Source organism: Corythoichthys intestinalis, unplaced genomic scaffold, assembly GCF_030265065.1.
Source record: "Corythoichthys intestinalis isolate RoL2023-P3 unplaced genomic scaffold, ASM3026506v1 HiC_scaffold_45, whole genome shotgun sequence".
Taxonomy (NCBI): domain Eukaryota; kingdom Metazoa; phylum Chordata; class Actinopteri; order Syngnathiformes; family Syngnathidae; genus Corythoichthys; species Corythoichthys intestinalis.
The window spans coordinates 97,501-117,158 of record NW_026651614.1 but is presented as its reverse complement, the minus strand read 5'-3'; the positions used below and the strand labels follow the sequence as shown (position 1 = coordinate 117,158).

Genomic DNA, 19,658 nt, shown 5'->3' with positions numbered 1-19,658 from the left:
TGAAAACTTTGTAAATTTTAAGGAGGCGGTCAATGACCTTGTAAAATAAAACATATTGAGATGTACTTCATGTCTCAGCTACTTCTTTTTACACACACAAATAACCATATTGCTCGGCATAGCATATAGTCCTGTATATTGTGCACTTTCCCAATGAGTGCTCACAGAAAATTAAAAACCTAGTCCTTATTTCTCAACACGTCAATATCTGCAAAACACTTGCTTATCATTAAACTTATTTAAGACTCAATACAGGCTGCTTAACTTTTACTGTGTACTATATCTCCTTTATTTAAATACAAGAAAAAAAAAAACTGGAATTTGAGTGTAATAACAAATACATTTAAGGCATACAGAAATTGGGAAAAGTCCAAATGCCCATAATTGAAAGTGGGGAAAAAATAGGCCAAGACAACACAACAGCTAAAACAGTAATGAAGAAATCTATAATGCTGCGCTTCGGACCACGACGCCACTTGAAGGAAACAACGTCGAACTTTGGTCCCGCCCTCCCGCAGCCTCTGAACAGATGCTCAACCACCCTGCAGAATGGAAAGATGCCAAGGCCACCCAGAGTTAACTTGTTACCTGTTGGGCAGAATGACATCGTGAATGAAAATTTAAAACCTAGTAACTTACTTCTAATGGAATACTAGTTTCTTAACACTTGTATATCTGATTAACACTTGCATATTGCAGTTTGCTATTGGCCTAGTTCAGGAGTCGGCTATCATTTTATTTATTTTAACATCAACACTACCTCCTTCGTACACTTAAATTTATTTTTAGGTAGTACTAGTGTATATTATTTATTTATGTACTATTGACATTAATTTATTGTGTGATGCACTAATAGGGTGTTGCTATTTTTAATGTCATTGTACTATTTGAATGACAGAGCCTATTCTATTCTAACATTCAAACAGCCGTATTCAACCGCCTGCAACTACCACAGAAAAGACAACACACAAATGGACCTAAAATATGAATGAATGAGCTCATCTGTGTATACGTATTTTATATATTCTGCGGGGGAAAATTCACCTAACAAAGGCATTTAGGATTCTTTTACATTGGCCAAAAACACACCTCCTTAAAATAAATTTAAAAAGCTTTGAAATGTTATAAATATTCTTAATTCCAGAATAAATATGGTTCAAAACATTATTTGAAAGCAGATTTTTCTTGATTTAGGTAAAAAATGACCAACGTTTAGATGTATGTGCTTAATAAGAACAAATGGCAATATTTACTGAAGTAAGTAAGTGGGATAATCTCACATTCATCTGTTAGTCTTTAACGCGCAAAACAAGATGGAGAAAATGATTTGACTAGACTATGTGGGCCTAAAGTGCAGTAAGTAACTGGAATTAGTGCTCATTGTTTAAATACACTTTCAACTCATTCATAAACTGTTTTACAAAAAACTCATAGCTGCCACCCTGGAGGGGATGTTCAATCCGAGTGGGTTCGGTCACAGATTGCAGACCGGAAGAACTGGCCAATCAGAGCAGGGTTGGGGTACCACCCCACACTCTGGACTGATGACCAATCAGAGAGAGCGTCTTTAACAGTAGGGCAGAATGCTACAAATCAGTCAACTTTTTGCAATTTGAAGACAGAGGCCGCATCGCTCCTGACCTTTGACCCTTGACCCTAATGTTTGACCCAGGGCGTCAACGTTGCATGCAGGTGTCGCCAGAGTTCGATTGCACTTCACGTGGGAGGAGGCCCCAAAAGACTGTAAGGTGGTTGTAAAGTGTATTGTGTTAGGGCTCCTTGATTGCAGGCTGGGAGACCAGACGGGCGTAGACGCCGACAGCTGCAAGCCATCGAAATCAGCCGCCTTTATAAGCCAGCTCGTCGTTGCCGCTCGTCGCCAGACCAAACTTTCAGTAATCCCGTCAGTGAAGTCCAGCATTCAGGTATTTACCACATTAATTCTTACCCGGCTAATCAGACCTCTTGTTCCGTCCCAGGATTCCCCGTGCCTGCTCCCTGAATTGTACCGACGCCTGATTGAGCTCCTGTCAACACCTGCCAGCTACACGCCAAGTGCACGTGCGGTGCTGCGACTTGTGCTCAAATAAACTTTTGAAAATCACCACAGCCACCCTTGTCTGCTTTGGGGTCCACTTCCCAGCGCACCCTAACAGCTTGGTCTGGCCATCACGGACCCCGCGGACATGGATCCGAGTTATGCTTCCCCGTCACCCCCCGCCGTTGATCGACACGCTCAAGCCCTCGAATATCTTTACCAAAAGGTAGGAGAAATTTCTGAGGCACTACAGTCTCTCCAGGCGCAGTTCACGCCGCTTCCCCTGCATCCGACGTCACCACCCCGCCGAGACTTCATCTCCCCAACGCCTCGCGAGCCGCACGTGCCACCCCCTGCCCCCTACGATGGCGACTTGGGCTCTTGTCGTGCCTTTTTAGTGCAGTGCGGTCTCGTGTTCGATCAACAGCCACAAACATACGGCAGCGAGCGGGCCAAGATCGCTTACCTGATCGGGTGCCTTCGCGGTCCAGCTTTAGCCTGGGCCACAGCTGAGTGGGACAAGGGCTCGGCGGCGTGCGCCTCATATGACTGCTTCACAGCCGAGATGCGCAAAGTTTTCGACCACCCGGTCCGTGGTAAGGAAGCCGCCAAACGCCTAATGTCCATCCGTCAGGGGGGGCGCAGCGTCGCAGAGTTCTCCGTGGAGTTCCGCACGCTTGCAGCTGAGAGCCAATTCAACGACGCCGCGCTTCAAGAGGTCTTCACCGGCGCACTCAGCGAATCGCTCAAGGACGAGTTGGCTTCCAGGGACGAGCCAGGGAATCTCGATCAGCTCATCGATCGTTCGATTCGAATCGACAATCGACTTCGCGAAAGACGACGTCAACGCAGCGAGCCGCCGCCTTTCAAGTTTCACTGTCCCGCTGCCCAGAGTATGGCCCCTACTTCCGGGTATTCCCCACACATCGTCGCCTCTACACTGCCCTCTGCTGAGAGCCCCGAGCCCATGCAGCTAGGGAGAGCCAGGCTCACTGAGGAGGAACGCACACGTAGGCTCGCTGCCCAGCTATGCATCTACTGTGGCCAAGCAGGGCATTTCCTCCGCCATTGTCCGGTGCGTCCGGGAAACGGGCAGGCTCACCAGTAGGTGAGGAAATACTGGTGAGTCATGCGTTTAACAATTCCTCAGCTCGGCTCCAGCTCCCCGCCACACTTACTTGGAAAGACCAGTCCTGCAGAGTGAAGGCTTTTGTTGATTGTGGTGCTGATCAAAGTTTTATTGATCGCAGGTTGGTGAAACAGCTGGGCGTCGGAACGCGCTCGTTACCTGTCCCGTTAAAGACCATCGCACTCAATGGACAGGTGCTGTTTAGTGTGGGGGAGCAAACCGACCCTGTCCACCTTCTTCTATCGGGTAACCACCAAGAGGTACTCAGTCTATTAGTAATCGATTGCCCTCACACGCCGCTGGTTCTTGGCCTACCCTGGCTCAAGACTCACAGCCCAGCGGAGGATTGGACCCATCCCAAGCTCACTGCATGGAGTGCCTTTTGCCATAAAAATTGTTTAAAATCTGCCCTAGCTCCGGCCTATCCTGTCCAGAACCCAGACCAGCTAGACCTCTCATCAGTCCCTGAGTGCTACCATGACCTGAGCCTAGTCTTCAGTAAAGACCGAGCAGTGGCCCTGCCCCCCCACCGCCCTTATGACTGTGCCATAGACCTACTTCCTGGCGCCGCCCTGCCAAAGGAGCGCATTTATAAGATCTCGGAAGCTGAGAGGGAGGTGCTGCAGTCCTATATCAGAGTCCTTGGCCACAGGTATAATTCGTCCGTCCTCATCCCCGGTCGGCGCCGGCCTCTTCTTTGTGGGGAAAAAGGATGGCACATTGAGGCCCATCATTGATTTCCGTGGCCTCAACAAAATCACCATTAAGAACACGTACCCACTCCCCCTGATGGACTCGGCGTTCACACCCCTCCATGGCGCGCGTATATTCACCAAGCTCGACCTACGCAGCGCTTATCATCTGGTCCGTGTCAGAGAGGGAGATGAGTGGAAGACCGCGTTTAACACTCCCCTGGGCCATTTTGAGTATCTCGTCATGCCTTTTGGACTCACTAATGCCCCGGCGGTTTTCCAGAACCTGGTCAATGACGTGCTGAGAGACATGATCAACAGGTTTGTTTTTGTTTATCTTGATGACATCCTGATTTTCTCTCCTAACCTCACAGAGCACGAGCAGCACGTACGCCAGGTGCTCCAAAGACTCCTGGAAAACCGTCTGTTTGTGAAGGCAGAAAAGTGCGAGTTCCACGTCCCAGAGACCAAATTCCTGGGCTACGTCATTGCCAAGGGTGAACTCCGCATGGACCCTGGTAAGCTAACCGCAGTGGTAGAGTGGCCACGGCCCACCGATCGGAAACAACTCCAACGTTTCCTCGGGTTCGCAAACTTTTATCGGGGGTTCATCAGGAATTACAGCAGGGTCGCAGCACCGCTAACGGCCCTCACATCGACCGTTTCACCGTTTCGCTGGTCTGACTCTGCTGACGCTGCCTTCAGGTACCTTAAGCAATGCTTTACTTCAGCCCCCGTGCTGGCACATCCTGACCTTGCCTTACAGTTCATTGTGGAGGTGGATGCCTCTGAAATGGGCGTGGGAGCAGTCTTGTCCCAACGACAGACTGGCGATGGCAAGGTGCACCCCAGTGCATTTTTCTCCCGCAGACTAACCCCCGCCGAGCAAAACTATAGCATTGGGGACCGCGAGTTGCTGGCTGTTAAACTTGCCCTGGAGGAGTGGCGGCACCTGCTGGAGGGAGCTCGCCAGCCTTTCATCGTTTTGACTGATCACAAAAACCTGGAGTACCTCAAGGCTGCCCGGAGGATCTATGTTTTTGGAACGTTTTAATTTCTCTCTCTCCTATATCTCAGGGGCACGTAATGTCAAGCCAGATGCCCTATCCCGCCAGTTCCTGCCTAGTGAGACCAGGGTGGACCCGGCCCCCATTCTCCCTTCCACCTGTTTTCTTGCTGCAGTGGAATGGGAGGTGGAGTCCAAGGTTAAGGAAGCCCTTGGGGAGCACCCGGACCCCCGGCAGGGGTCTCAGGCTAATTTGTTTGTTCCCGCATCAGTCCGGCAACAGGTGCTGGAGTGGGCCAACTCGTCTCGCCTGTTCTGCCACCCGGGTATCCGCAGGAGCCTCGCTGTGTTGCGCCAATGGTTCTGGTGGGCCACAATGCCTGAGGACACACGGGCTTTTGTCACTGCTTGCCACGTTTGCGCCCGCAACAAGACCTCGACCAAACCCAGCTCTGGCCTGCTTCGCCCTCTTCCCATCCCTAGCCGCCCGTGGTCCCATATCGCCCTGGACTTTGTCTCCGGTCTCCCCCCTTCCCGAGGTAACACCGTAATACTCACTGTGGTTGACAGATTTTCCAAGGGGGCCCATTTCATCCCGCTTCGCAAACTCCCATCGGCGAAGGAGACCGGAGAACTGCTGGTCCAGCATGTCTTCCGCCTGCATGGCATCCCGTCTGATATTGTGTCTGATAGGGGTCCCCAATTCACCTCGCAGGTGTGGAGGGCTTTCTGCGCAGCTCTGGACGTTGGTGTGAGTCTCTCCTCAGGTTACCATCCTCAAACCAACGGCCAGTGTGAACGCACAAACCAACAGCTGGAAGCAGCACTCTGCTGTGTCGCACAGTCCTGTCCCAATTCCTGGAGCGACCACCTCTCCTGGGTCGAATATGCCCATAATACCCTGCCGAACGCCTCCTCAGGCATGTCCCCCTTCCTGTGCTCACTGGGCTAACAGCCCCCCTTGTTCCCATCCCAAGAGCAGGACATAGCGGTTCCCTCGGTGCAAAGGCACATCAACCGGTGCACCAAGGTTTGGAGGAGAGCACGCGCTGCGCTAATCCGCTCGTCCGAAAGTTCCCAGGCCCAGTCCAACCGTCGCCGTACACCAGCCCCTGTCTACTCTGTGGGGCAGAAGGTATGGCTCTCCTCAAAACACTTGCCACTAAGAGTTAATTCCAGGAAACTGGCCCCACGTTTTGTCGGCCCCTTTGAAGTAGAGAAGGTAGTGAATCCCTGCTCAGTCCGCCTCAAGCTCCCCAGGTCTCTGCGTGTCCATCCCACCTTCCATGTTTCCCAGGTAAAGCCGGTCTCGTCATGCCCGTTGTCCCCTCCGGTGCAGACTCCCCCTCCTCCATTGTTAATTGACGGGCACCCAGCCTTCAAAGTGAGACGTCTCTTGGACGTCCGCCGTCGTGGCCGTGGGGTACAGTACCTCGTCGACTGGGAGGGCTATGGGCCTGAGGAGCGAAGTTGGATCCCAGCCAGGCAGGTGTTGTGCAGGTCCCTGATACGCGACTTCCATCGCGCCTATCCCGATCGCGTGCCTCGGGCGCCTTGTGTCGCCCGTGGGGGGGGGGGGGGGGGGGGGGACTGTTAGGGCTCCTTGATTGCAGGCTGGAGACCAGACGGGCGAAGACGCCGACAGCTGCAAGCCATCGAAATCAGCCGCCTTTATAAGCCAGCTCGTCGTTGCCGCTCGTCGCCAGACCAAACTTTCAGTAATCCCGTCAGTGAAGTCCAGCATTCAGGTATTTACCACATTAATTCTTACCCGGCTAATCAGACCTCTTGTTCCGTCCCAGGATTCCCCGTGCCTGCTCCCTGAATTGTACCGACGCCTGATTGAGCTCCTGTCAACACCTGCCAGCTACACGCCAAGTGCACGTGCGGTGCTGCGACTTGTGCTCAAATAAACTTTTGAAAATCACCACAGCCACCCTTGTCTGCTTTGGGGTCCACTTCCCAGCGCACCCTAACATATTGAGTGTAATAGTGAAAGACACATATCAGCTCTGCACCCTGGTCCACCGGCTGAAGCTACACACCAGACTACAACCAACAAAGACGACAGCGGGGAGCAAAGTGAAAGCTCATCATCCTCAGTCAACTCCATGTGTACGAAGATTTGTGGAAGCGAAAATGGCTCACGTTCATGTTCCAAGATCTGCTTAGTGAAGCTGGTCAACGAGAGAAAGCTGTTAAAGTGTATGCTGTGTTGGACGAACAGAGCAACAAGTCTCTTGCTAAGACTGAATTCTTTGAAATTTTCAGTGTAAACTCTCAGATGATGCCATACACACTGAAAACATGCTCAGGTATACAAGAGACAGCAGGTCGACGAGCATCGAATTTCATACTGGAGGCTATGGATGGGAAATCACAACTTCCTTTGCCCACTTTAATCGAGTGTGAGATGGTACCAGACGACAGGACTGAAATTCCATCTCCAAATATTGCACTCCACCACGCTCACTTACAGCCAATTGCCAACAAACTGTATCCTGTCGATCACGACGCTCCCATTCTTCTGCTTTTAGGAAGAGACATCTTAAGAGTGCACAAAGTAAGAGAACAGATCAACGGACCAAATAATGCTCCTTATGCACAACGGCTGGACCTGGGGTGGGTCATCGTTGGAGATGTGTGCCTAGGAACAGTCCACAAGCCTTCGGATGTAAATGTATACAAGGCAAATATACTATCAAACGGACGCACATCTCTTCTTCATCAGTGTCCAAATATTATCAACGTCAAAGAAGACTACAGCGGTATGCAGAAACATCGTGGTTTAACATCACAAGCAAGCAAGGAGAACGAGCATGCTTAACCGAGCACCGATACTCTTGGATGTTCAGTGTTTGATAGAACTCCAGATGACCATAAACCAGCTCCATCAATAGATGACAACGCATTTGACTCTCATGGAGTCAGAGGTCTACCAAAATAATGAAAATAGACAAGTGACACAACCTGGAGTCGGCGCCAAAGATCGTGTGCAACGTCTACGCGGCAAGCTCTGAGGACCGCTACGTCTGTGTGACAGCGCGAACGCCCCTGGAGATGGGCAAAGACGACAGGCTAAAGACTGTCACCACCCGCCACAACACCGACAACCACCAGTGGCAGGACGTGGACTCGCTGCCTCTGATCTACATCTACGACAAATTCCAGATGGCAGTAGCTGCCACCAACCTGGAACGCATGGCTTCCTACTGCCCCAAGAGCTACGCCGAGCAGGACGAGGCGGCCCGTCAGAAAACCGGGTCCATGGATCTGCATTATATATATATATATTTTTTTCATCATTATTCATTCTTTTTTTTTTTCTTTTTTGCATATTTATTGTCTGCTTTTTTTTTTTTTTCTTCTTTCTTTCTTTAGGAAGAATGAAGCCTCTCGAGTAACCTCTGAGAATTTGAAATTTTCTTTGGTTGTATAACATATACTGTACAGTAGATATATATACAGTATATTATATATTTAAAATATATTTTAATAAAACTATTTTTTTTTTCTATCCAAACGGAGGAGGCACATTATAAATATGGCGCAAAACACTCAGATGACTTGAAGTTCTGCTCCGAGACCCCCAATTTGGCCAAATTTCAAAATTGACCTATATGCATGTGTGATACATCATTGGAAAGCTTAAAATCTCAATTTTCTGGGGGAAGAAAAAATTTGAACAGGTGGCCATTTAAAAAAAAAAAAAAATGTTTTTTTTTTTTTAAACAGCGGAAGCCTATCTGGAGGTGAGAGAACGCGACAGCAGAATTACAGACGCCATGACTTTAACGAGATCTTATCGTGTACTTTCATTTATCGATCCGAAAACTCCATGTAGCATGTATCACCAAGTGTCAAGACAGAGCTGTGAATGGCCACAGCTGTTTTTTTGGCGGATTTTATGGGTAAAACATGGTAATATAACAAGAATCGCCACGCAGAAATCACGGACATCAAGGAGTAGTCGAGATTTTCTTTTTCATATATTTACCCTTTTAAACGTCCCCCCCCCCCCCCTAATTTTCTTTGTTTGGATCGATTATGAATCATCTAACATAACGGGGAAAATGCGACAGTAACAAACAAATACAGTTAAGCGATAGTTATGAGGTAGATATCTGTGACTTATTTACAGACGCCAATTGTTTTCATTGTGACGTAATGTAATTAAAAGTTTAAAATATGTCATGTTTAAAAATGATTCAAAATTAAAATAAATATATTCAATAATAATATTAAAATAATAAAAAATTAAAAATATTTTTTTTAAGTCGTTTTTCTTAAACGAAATATTAGACACAGTTTAATGATTCTAAACTCAAAATGGCAGACATTTTGGATAATAAATATAATTACTTTCTTTTTATGGCTTGGCAGAAACAAAAACGGTTGCGTGACGTCTGTAAACGGGGGTTTCCAGGGTAAAACGGACCAACTAAAAATAGTTCGGGGGCTTAATGCGCCATGAATCTGCTATGGCAGCATATAGACATATTGTTCTATCAAACACATCGGTTCTTTTGGCTCAAAATGCTACAGTTTATTTTAAAGAAGGGTGCAAGAGCAGAAACTGCTTTTTCAGTCTTGTCTGTGTTTTCCGCCATATATTAACGTTATATAGGCATCTTTGAGTGAACATCGAGTAAAATTCAAGTGACTCAAGGCCGGGCCAAGTGTTCTCTTTTTGGGGGAATCAATATATGGTCTCCCTACTGTTAGCATCATATCAAAACAAATGAATGTGTCAACAGTGAATGTAGTGGTTTGAAGGGAGATGGCGTGCAAATGTTCACTGAAGTTGGTTTATAGTTAAAATGATGTTGTTTAATGTTTAATAAACTAACACATTAAGAGGTCAGTGAATGTTGACTATATTTCTGTAGTCTACGTTATTTACCAGATACTAAATGTGTGTACATGTATGCACACCTGCACATGAGCCCCACAAAATAATTTGTTTTCATCTTCCTGTGCTCTCTAACCAGAGCCGCTGTAGTGATCAGCACGTCTGAGCCAAATCGTCACAAGTAGAATGTTCTACACTTTTTTTGTTATTATCATTTCGACAATATTTTATTGTTTGTGATGTTAAATTTATATTATCTTGCACATATCTAATGTGGTATAATAATCATAATAACGTTGATATTAAATAAAGAGTCATTTTCATTGGTGAATGACTTTTTGTCATGTGTGGATACATGGTTAAATAAAAAAGGGTTCGATTGATAAATAACATGTTGTTTCATCATTTAAAAAACAAATCATTAAAAAAACAGATTTGGATTTAACATTTTAATTTCGTAGGGTGCGTAATTTTTGAGCCATAGGACAACGGGAGATGAACAACGTTACGATCGCACCTGAAATAAAACGTTGGTTGCGCTTTTGATATTTGACCACGAGATGGAAACAACGTACTTTATAACAATGTCTGAATTGCGTCGTGCTCGCAGTTTTTGGTTTTGTTCATGTATTTTAACTAGATTGCTGGTTTCTTTTCTAAATACAACCCAAACACGGGACTAAGCGTATTGTTTATTCCCCCTGTGAGTGCCGTTGGGCAGAAAGTAAAGTTAAAATAATAATAATAAAATGTAATGCTTTGTCACCAAAGCTGAAGTTGATAAAAAACTAAGAACATCATGTTTTAGCCTACACTCAAAGTTGTCTATCATAGTGTATCATATGGGATTTTTCATTATGTACAATTCGGTTCAAAAGTCTGGGGTCAAAGCGACCCCAAACTTTTGAACGGTAGTGTATGTATAACAAAACTACATACTGTGGTATTGAAAGTTCCCAAATGGCTTTAAAACAGAAAAAAAAAACTTTATTTATATTACATATACATTCATATATGCTGTTTTTTTTTTTTTTTTTTTTTTTTTAACTGTTTTGTTGGGGGTAAGCAATTGAGCAGATAATTGGAACAACAGTTATTAGGATGGGCAGGGCTGCAGGCAAGCAGATAGATGGGCAGGCAGGCCAAAAGACAGGCAGGCAGATAGATACATTCCTATTCTGAGTGCCCTGCTGCCACTTTAAAGGGTACCACGAATAGAAAGACATGTAGTTCTTAAACGATAAATTCTAGTACGAGTTATAATCATTTGATCTTAAAACCCCTCTTAATGTTTTCGTTTTAATACAAGTTGCAAAATTTTAAATCAAAAAAGTAACTAGTAGCTCGCCATTGTTGTTGATGTCGCAGGGCGGCGATGTCACATGAGTACACTGCTGTACTTCCACAGTGTCACTCTTTAACTATGTTAGGTAGTGATTTAAATACACCACAAGGTGTCAGTGGCGAGTATTAAATTATCAAGCCAATGACTACATTTGTCCCTCGACGGACGCCGTAGTTTCCTTTTTCGTGCGGGTCCATTTGTGCCTTACGTTCATTTGTACGTTGTCTTCACAACATACAAGACTCCTGACATAGTTTGTATATTGTGACTAAATATTGCCATCCAGTGTATTTGTTGAGCTAAACGAGTTGCTAAAATGTTTAAATACAGTTTCACCAAAGTCTTATGCGTATTTTGCATAATTCAGTGACGTGCGGTCAGGGGAGGCTCTGCCTCACCTGTCATCATGACAAAAAAGTAATTATAGCATTGATTTTTTATTCATATTTGTCCATTGCTCTTTATGTATGACTCATTTCAAACATTTTTATAGTCAAAATCGCTGAATTTGCCTATTTCCTGTTCAAATAAAGAAATGAAACGAGAGGTGCGGCAGCAACGAGTAAAGCCTCACCTCTGATTGCGCAATCCATAACAAACCGGGTTGATACATGGAATTGGAGCGTGCTGGTTGCCGTACATCTGCATGTCGCCATTATAATGTTTCCACATACGTTTATTTGACCTGATTTTCCACAGTCTGGCTAATGTCTTTATCCCTTAAAGTTTAATGTTTGTTAGCGACATATTTAGTTTTGCTGATGGGAAATAAAACCGCAGTGAAAAGGCACAGGCTGCGGCAGATAGTACTCTGCCGCACTGCAAAGGGGCGTACGTGAAACTAGACTTTCCGTTAAAAGTGGACGCGGTTAACACAACACCGGAGCTAAAAGGTTTGCTTCAAACTACGGGACAGAAGATAACTCGCGCTTTTCAAACGGACTGGTACACCGGAAAAGACTGGCTATGTGGCTGTCCTTCGAAAAATCGCCTTTGCTGCTTTCCCTGCCTTTTCTTCTCAACTTGTGCCAATGTCTGGACTAACACGAGATATTGTGACATTAAAAAACTACCACGAAGCCTCAGCAAACATGAGAGCTCGACCACTCACATTCAAAGCCTGATTGCTTTAAAAACTTTTGGAAGCTCAAGGATCGATTTGGCTTTGAAGAACAGCGGAAGCTCAACGGTAGCATCCTCAAGGCTAAGGTAAAAGAAAACCGAAAGAGTTTGAAAGACCTCATTAATGCAACCTGCATCCTAGCTAAACAGGAGTTAACATTTCGTGGTGAAAGCGTGTAAGCTCTTCTAAACGTGGCATATATGTAGAACGATTACATGGTTTTGCTGAGAAAGATGAAAGGTTAGCTAGACATTTGGACACGTCCACTGTGTTTTCTGGCATGTCAAACAGAACACAGAACGATCTAATTGAAGCAATCCTCTCCATTGAGGCGGAGAGATTTTTTTTTAAAGTAAAGGAAAATAAGGAGGACTTTTACAAAAAGGGCGTAGGTTTGCATAGGGACGGTAGGTACATAACACTACCAACTTTTCAGGATGCTAAAATTGTCCCCACAAACTTTTAATTAGCCTTACCTTTTTTGCATGATATAATGTTCAGTTATATAGAGAATTTAGATCTTTCAATAGTTCCATATGTTGTAAGGATAGAATTGACCCTACCATTATTAAGTGAATCATTTTCATTATGTTTATGTTTGCTAATAAAAACCAGACATTTATTCAGGAAGTTTTCAAAATGTTTCTTTAGTATTTTTTGAAAACAAAGGTTTGAATCGAACAGTGTATCATCTGAACCAATGCACGTAAAAGTTATTATCAGAAGATAAGGATTTATTTTGCATTGATCATTTTGCCTATTAATTAATTAGGTTCATATACATGAGAAATGTGGCCCTTTGCCCCCTTCATCCAATCTGTTTGGTCTAATTGATGTCCCGTCCCCAGCAAAAAGTGTACCTACATGCAAGTTATGCTGTTATATCGTCCCTACGAATGTTGAGACCAAACCTATGCCCTTCCAAAGTAACGCCGGTTTTTGTGGTGAAGGACAGGCGCAAGACCACAAACAGTTTTCATTTCAATCTTATAAAAAAAAAAAATAATAATAATAATAATAAAAAAAGAGCTTAGACCAAGAAAAATACAATAGAATATTTAAAAACTCAATTTTGGCCTTAAATAAAATATTCTTTGTATATTCTTTTTGGACAAGCGTTCAGGAGGCATCCAAACCAGATGGCCGAACCCCCTCAGCTGGCTCCTCACAATGCGGAGGAGTAGCGGCTCGATCCTCCATCCCGGATGATCACTTTTTCACAATTATCCAAGAATGAACTCTTTACACTCTGCGTAGTAAAATCGGGGACGCGGCGTCCCCTTGATATGTGTTGGCCATAACGTCTGTTGTACCATAAAGAAAATAAATAATTTTTGGGCAGTACATAGACGAATAGTAGCTCTTTCATTCAATACCAGATGTCCTGACAGATCCAGATACCTGTTGCATTGTACCCAAATGAGTTTTCCGCAGAGCCAGGCGGTTTACCAAAAATTGACCGTTACCAAAATTCTTCACGATGACCGACGTAATTTTGACCATGTCGGTAAATTTGGTCATTTAATAAAACAAGTGAATATAGTCTTTTCATCCCGCTTTGACGCTGTGTTGTTCGGCTACGTTCGTTCCCCTTTAAGAAAGCAGTCAGTGTGTTTACATGTGAAGTCACGTGGTTATCAGGAAATCAAGCAAACAGCAGCCCAGTAGGCTAACGCTAGCGGCTAATGCTACAAGCAAACGTGATGGAGTCGGGCTTAAGGGAGCTTAGCCAAACTTTCACCCGACATTAAGTAGACTCTTGGCGGCCTCCAGGCAGGCTTTCACCCGCTTTCCTCACGATTTCATGAGAGGGTGCTTCTATTGCTTTCTACTGGCTGACGCTAGCGGCTAACGCTACAAATGAACGTGATGGAGTCTGATAGCGGCTCTAACCTTGTCAAAACGGCTGAACTTAATGAGTGGATTGGGCACCGACTGCATCTAGCAATTAGTATGTCGCGTTATTTTGTATCTGTGTGTGTGTGTGTGATTTCTTTGACAGCTTTTATGATGGTAAAGCATTCACCATAAATTATAATCCAACAGTGGGGCTTATAATATCACCATTTAATGGCCACCGCTATTTTTCTGTATGTGCTTGCTTTATTCTCTGTCATTACTGCCATCATAAAATCTTAAACGCTTCATTGGCATAAGAGCAATATAGCTTTAGCGTGTGTGTCTCTGTGGTGGGGGTGCATATGTGCGTGCATGTATTTAAAAAAATGCTCTGAAAAAAAGAAGAAAAAAAAAACAAAAAACAGAAACATTGAAGTAAAAAGCAAAAAGTAATAATGTCACATCAGCCATGAACAATAAGTTGTCTGTTTGAAGTGTACTGTTCAAGTCGTATGTCATTTGTGTTACAATGACATGTTTGCACAGTCGTCGTATTGATTTGTATAATGTTGTTCAAGTCATACTAGCTGTTATAAATGTTCACACTTGAATTCTTACTGTTTACAAGACATTTTCATATACTTAATGTTTAGACTGCATGTACAATTGTTAAACATGTTAAATTGAAAGCTGGTAAATAAAAAAGAGAAACAGTACAGAAAAGCAGTTTCTTTTCAGGTCAGTCACGTCAGCCTCTCGCCATAGTACACGCACACACACACCCACGCATCCCCCACCCCACACACACACAATTTAGTTTTTGTGTCTCAGTTTTTGTGTTTGTTTTTGTGTCTGTCTGTTTGTCAGTTTTTGTGTTTGTTTGTCTATCTGTCAGTTTGTATATTTGTTCGTGCCATGTGAGAGAATATTGTCAAAAGCTGGAGAGGTCATTAGCAAAAAGAGGAACCGGCTGAAACCAAATGCTGCTGAGATGATTCTGTTTTTAAATAAAAATGTGTGAAACACCCAAATCCCCATCCCAGTGTCACTAGCATTCTATACACCTACCATCAAGAGTTCCCTATTGCACAAGCATTTGCGTATTTCATTTAAAAGTAACACAACAGCTTTTTTTTGTTTGTTTGTTTTCATTATTATTATTATTATTTATTATTTTTTTTATTAATCTGGGGGAAGAATAAAGAATACATTTCAGGCTAGTGGTCAAACCCACTACTGCTCGCACATCAGACATAGTATATAACCACCATACCACCCACAGGTTTCATTGTTCAGATGACACTTGGTCATTTGGTTAGATGAAAATTCAATATATTTTTGTCCAGAAGATGTCACCACACTGAATTGTGTCAAATGCCTCGTAGCACGGAACCATCTCAACACATTTGCTTCAGCGGTACAGAAAGCAGCGGTGAAGCAGTGTCGTCTGTCGTGACTCACCACACTGATTCGTGGCAAATGCTTCATAACACTGAATGAACCATTTCGACACGTTGCTTGATATATATTTACTGCTTCAGAAAGCTAAGGTTTCTCCATCACTAGTACGACCCTAATTTCCAAATGTTCCACGTGACGTTGAGACGTGTTTGATGCACGAATTCTTCTTTGTTTGTATGTTTGTTTTCTTTTGATGCACGAGTTCTTTAGAGCGTCATCCTCCAGCCTTTGTGTCGTTGGACGTGCGTGCGTGCGTGCGTGACGTAGTCAAGCTTGTGTGTCTGTCACAGAGCGAAAGAGGCTTGCGTCGTATTAAATTCTCCTCTGAAGTTTATCTGGCTGATCTTCTATCTGGACCTGAGAGATGAAGAAGGCACAATCGCTCCTTTTCCAAGCGTTGACCGTGCTTGGCATTTGGGCTTCGCTTGGTGAGTTCACGTTTTTATTTGACTTCAAGGTGCCTCACTGCAAACGTTGTTGGGACTGGATTTGTTTCTTCAGATCATTAGGGGATCAATATAAAAGGGCATTTTATTGGCCCCACCTCGGGGAAATGTATACTTGTCAGATTACTAGACATATTAAGCAAACTGTCAGTCTCATTTGAAACAATGGAAACAATACGTTATACATCCGCGGTTTTGAGACACTTTCTGATCCGACTGTGAACTTTTGAAAAAAGGGTGTAGTAAAGCCTATTTAAAACTAACGACTGACTTTAAGCATTGATATGCCACTCATTTAACTCACTGACCGCCACTGACTGAAAACCTGAAACATTCACTTCGGTTTGCCTTGGAAGGCTGCAAATGGATTGGACGTCTAGCACCGTCATTGGCACAGAAACGTGAGAATCCATAGCCAGTCCTCCCAGTTAAGAATAAGCGCACTTCTGTTGTTGTCAGTAGTAAGCTAAACGAACCAAAATTATACATTAATACAAATGTATATATATAACTATTTTAAAACTATTAAAATTATTATGAATTAAAAAAAAATAACACTAAATATTACTATTAAATTGTATAATAATAATTTTAATTTAATAATAATAAATTTAATAAATTCATAATAATTTATTTTTTAATTTAATTTTATAGTATTATATAATACTATATTATTATTAGTAGTAGTATTACTAAATATAATAACACTAAATATATAATACTAAGTATTGACTAATGGCAGTTAAATACTCTTGTAGTTTAGTTTTGGTTAGTTTTAGTTTTACACTAAAGGGTCATAGTATTTACCTATGATATAAATAAATATCTACTTTTTTTAATTCCATTATAATCTTAATGATTTTTTAATCAATAAATTATCAATAAACCCAATAGATTTGTATTAATGTATAATTGTATTTTTTCATATATAAATAAAATTAACATTAAAAAATAAAAAATAAATACATATATGTTACAGTTCTACATGGACTGAGGTTTTCAATGCAACGCTTCACATTCCAGGTGTTTTGTTTCACATTGCGAGATGGATAATTTTGTATGTGGTGCTTGTGTGTGTGTTTTGTCATAATGTATCAAACGTAGGAAGAGAATGTCCAAAAGACATGTGCTTCAACACAACAGAAAACTTAGCTCCAAAACCATTGTCTGTGATCTCAATTGATCTGGATCATGAATACATATAGGTTGAGGTGCTGGAGGGGGAGGGATAATTGAACTTTTAATGACCGAAGGGAAAACAAACAACAACAAAAAACCTGCAGTTGAACACAATCTTGATGACTTTTACAATTGTTGTTACAATATGATTAACACCCCCCACCAACACAAACCTATATAAAGACAAACCGAACACTTTAAAATGCAACTTTTTTTCACCTCGACCTATAACCTTACTCACCTTGTCTTCACTGATGCAAAAGCATCTATTGCACTTTCATATGACAGTTGTTTTGGAAGGGCACTTCTTTCCTGGACTTGGTGGGCTTGGACTTGGTGCTGATGTGGATAAGTTCGCTGTAAAATGACACATTTCAAAGGTAAAGCGTTGGTCAACAACATGTCACTTGTATTCTGCTTGCCTTTAGCCAAAGCATCGAAAGCGTTACTCTTTGCACATCCTAAGTGTGTGTGGGTGTGTGCGTGCGTGTGTGTGTGTGTGTTTCAGACAACCCTATGCTGAGAGCTACAAACTCTTTTGTGAACAAGTGATCCGTCAAAGGATTATCGTTGACAAAGAAGTGCTCAGAATGGACAAGCCAAGAAGGTTGTTCGTGAACATCGTGAAGAACCATGAGGATCTTGATGCTTCAGACTACAGGTAATTTATAAATATTCATACTAAAAAGTATTTTTTTTTTTTTTTTATTTAGTCTCTGAAAAAAAGCCTTGAGAGAACGTTTCATTTTGTTCTCTTTGGTGTATTTGTGTGAATGAGAAATATAAGCGCAAGAGTGAATGTATTATGTGGGTGTGTGTGATGTGAATATGTGTGTCTTGTGCTCATCTTTCCCTTTAACTTTGTTTCAGGCGGGATATGCTGAAAAGAAGATTGAAGTGTGATTTCCCCCAATTAGTTTTTTATGGGGAGAGATTTGTCTCAAAAATATTCTCACAAATGCTTTCGCGATTCACACATATCTTTTGTAGATGCACAAATATATCAGAGATTTTCACATGTATTTTCGAGATCCACAAATATATCCATGAGTTTCACATGTGTTTTTGTAATTCACAAGTATATCCTCGAAATTCACATGTGTTTTTTTTATGTAGTGCGTGCACTCATCATGAATTATTGTTTGTAAGCATTCGAATTGTATATGGGAATCAGCGGCCGCGTGCATTTATTTTTGAGACAAACATAACAAGAAACGGTCAAATTTTCTCACACAAGCGCATTCGCGATTCACACATGTGTTTTTCGAATTCACAAATACATCCGCGATTCTCACAAATACATTAGTGATTTTCACACGTGTTTTTCAGATCCACAAATACGTCCGCGTTTTCCTCGTGTGTTTTTTAAATCCACAAATACTTCCGCAAATGTCGCATGTTTTTTTAATGATGTGCGCGCAATTATCATGACTTGACATTTTTTAAGCATTCAGTTTTGCTTGTGAATTGCTGGAGCTGTGTTTTTTTTTTTTTTTTTTTTTTTTTTAAACAGCGAACACGCGCATTTCTTTTTGAGACAAACGTCACTCGATGTTTCACCAAGATTTTCTCACACACAGTAAACCAAGAATTTTCACGTGTCTCAAATAACCTCCGCCTCAGTCCGATAGGCGGCAGTATTGAGCGCATAGAAAGGTCAAAAGTGCCCATCAACACAGATGGCAAATGGTGTTCTACTTATGTAGCGCTTTTCCACCTTTCAAGGCGCTCAAAGCGCTTTACACTACATCGCCATCTACATACAGGTGACGCAGCACCAGGAGCAATGTGGGGTTCAGTATCTTGCTCAAGGATACTTAGGCGAGTTCATCAGGGCAGAGAATTGCACAACCTCTGGGTTGGGGGACAACTACTCTACCGCAGAGCCACGCCATCCCCATCCCCATCCCCAGGTCACAACGGACACCTAGCGGGTGACATTACACCGGGCAACAGATAAACAGGTGTCTTGGGTCCGTTGGAAAACCTACCCTATTCCATTTTTTGTTTTTATGTGTGTTAATAAAAAAAAAAAAAAAAAAAAAGAGAAATGAATCATCTCCCGTTTCCCAATTAAAAACTGCTAATTCAATAACGGAAACGAGACTTAATCCATTTTACCAATTACTGGTTTTGAGCTGAAGTCGAAAAACAAAATATGTCCAATATTTGTTTTTATTAACAAAAAAAAAAAAAACAACAGCACAAATATGCCAGGGGGTTATAAACATTTCAAACATTGCACATCAGGAAAATAACAAAACAAAACAAAAACAAAAAAACAATGAATAATGCTGTGAGCAATTATTCACAAAGAGATTCAAGTTTTTCCACAAATATTGTTATTTTCCGCTTTTAGATTATTTGATTTTTTAAACAGATTTATGTAGCACACAGTCTCGTTATGAAAGTGAGAAAAAGAAGGTAACAGCTTGCTAAATTTACATTTGTGTAGGTAGAATTTCGACAAAATGACAAGATTAATAATAGAAACAATCTCTTTCTTGAGATTCTTATAGAAACAAAAACAAAAAAGACATTTTCCCAT

The 19,658-nt window shown here is 42.6% G+C and overlaps 1 long non-coding RNA gene across 8 annotated transcripts in view; it reads left to right on the top strand.

The window, feature by feature from the left end:
* Positions 1-15,431: 15,431 nt before the first annotated feature.
* The window catches only part of LOC130911433 (uncharacterized), a 12,078-nt gene continuing 7,851 nt past the window's right edge, over positions 15,432-19,658 (top strand). The window contains exons 1-4 of one of the 8 annotated variants that reach the window (XR_009062138.1): positions 15,434-15,913; positions 17,411-17,490; positions 17,619-17,771; positions 17,981-19,658. The exon at positions 17,981-19,658 is cut by the window's right edge and continues 1,933 nt beyond it. This is a non-coding gene — a long non-coding RNA (uncharacterized LOC130911433). Of the gene's footprint in view, positions 17,491-17,618; positions 17,772-17,980 lie in introns of all 8 variants that reach the window. The other 7 variants (XR_009062137.1, XR_009062135.1, XR_009062139.1 and 4 more) reach the window with 7 other exon arrangements.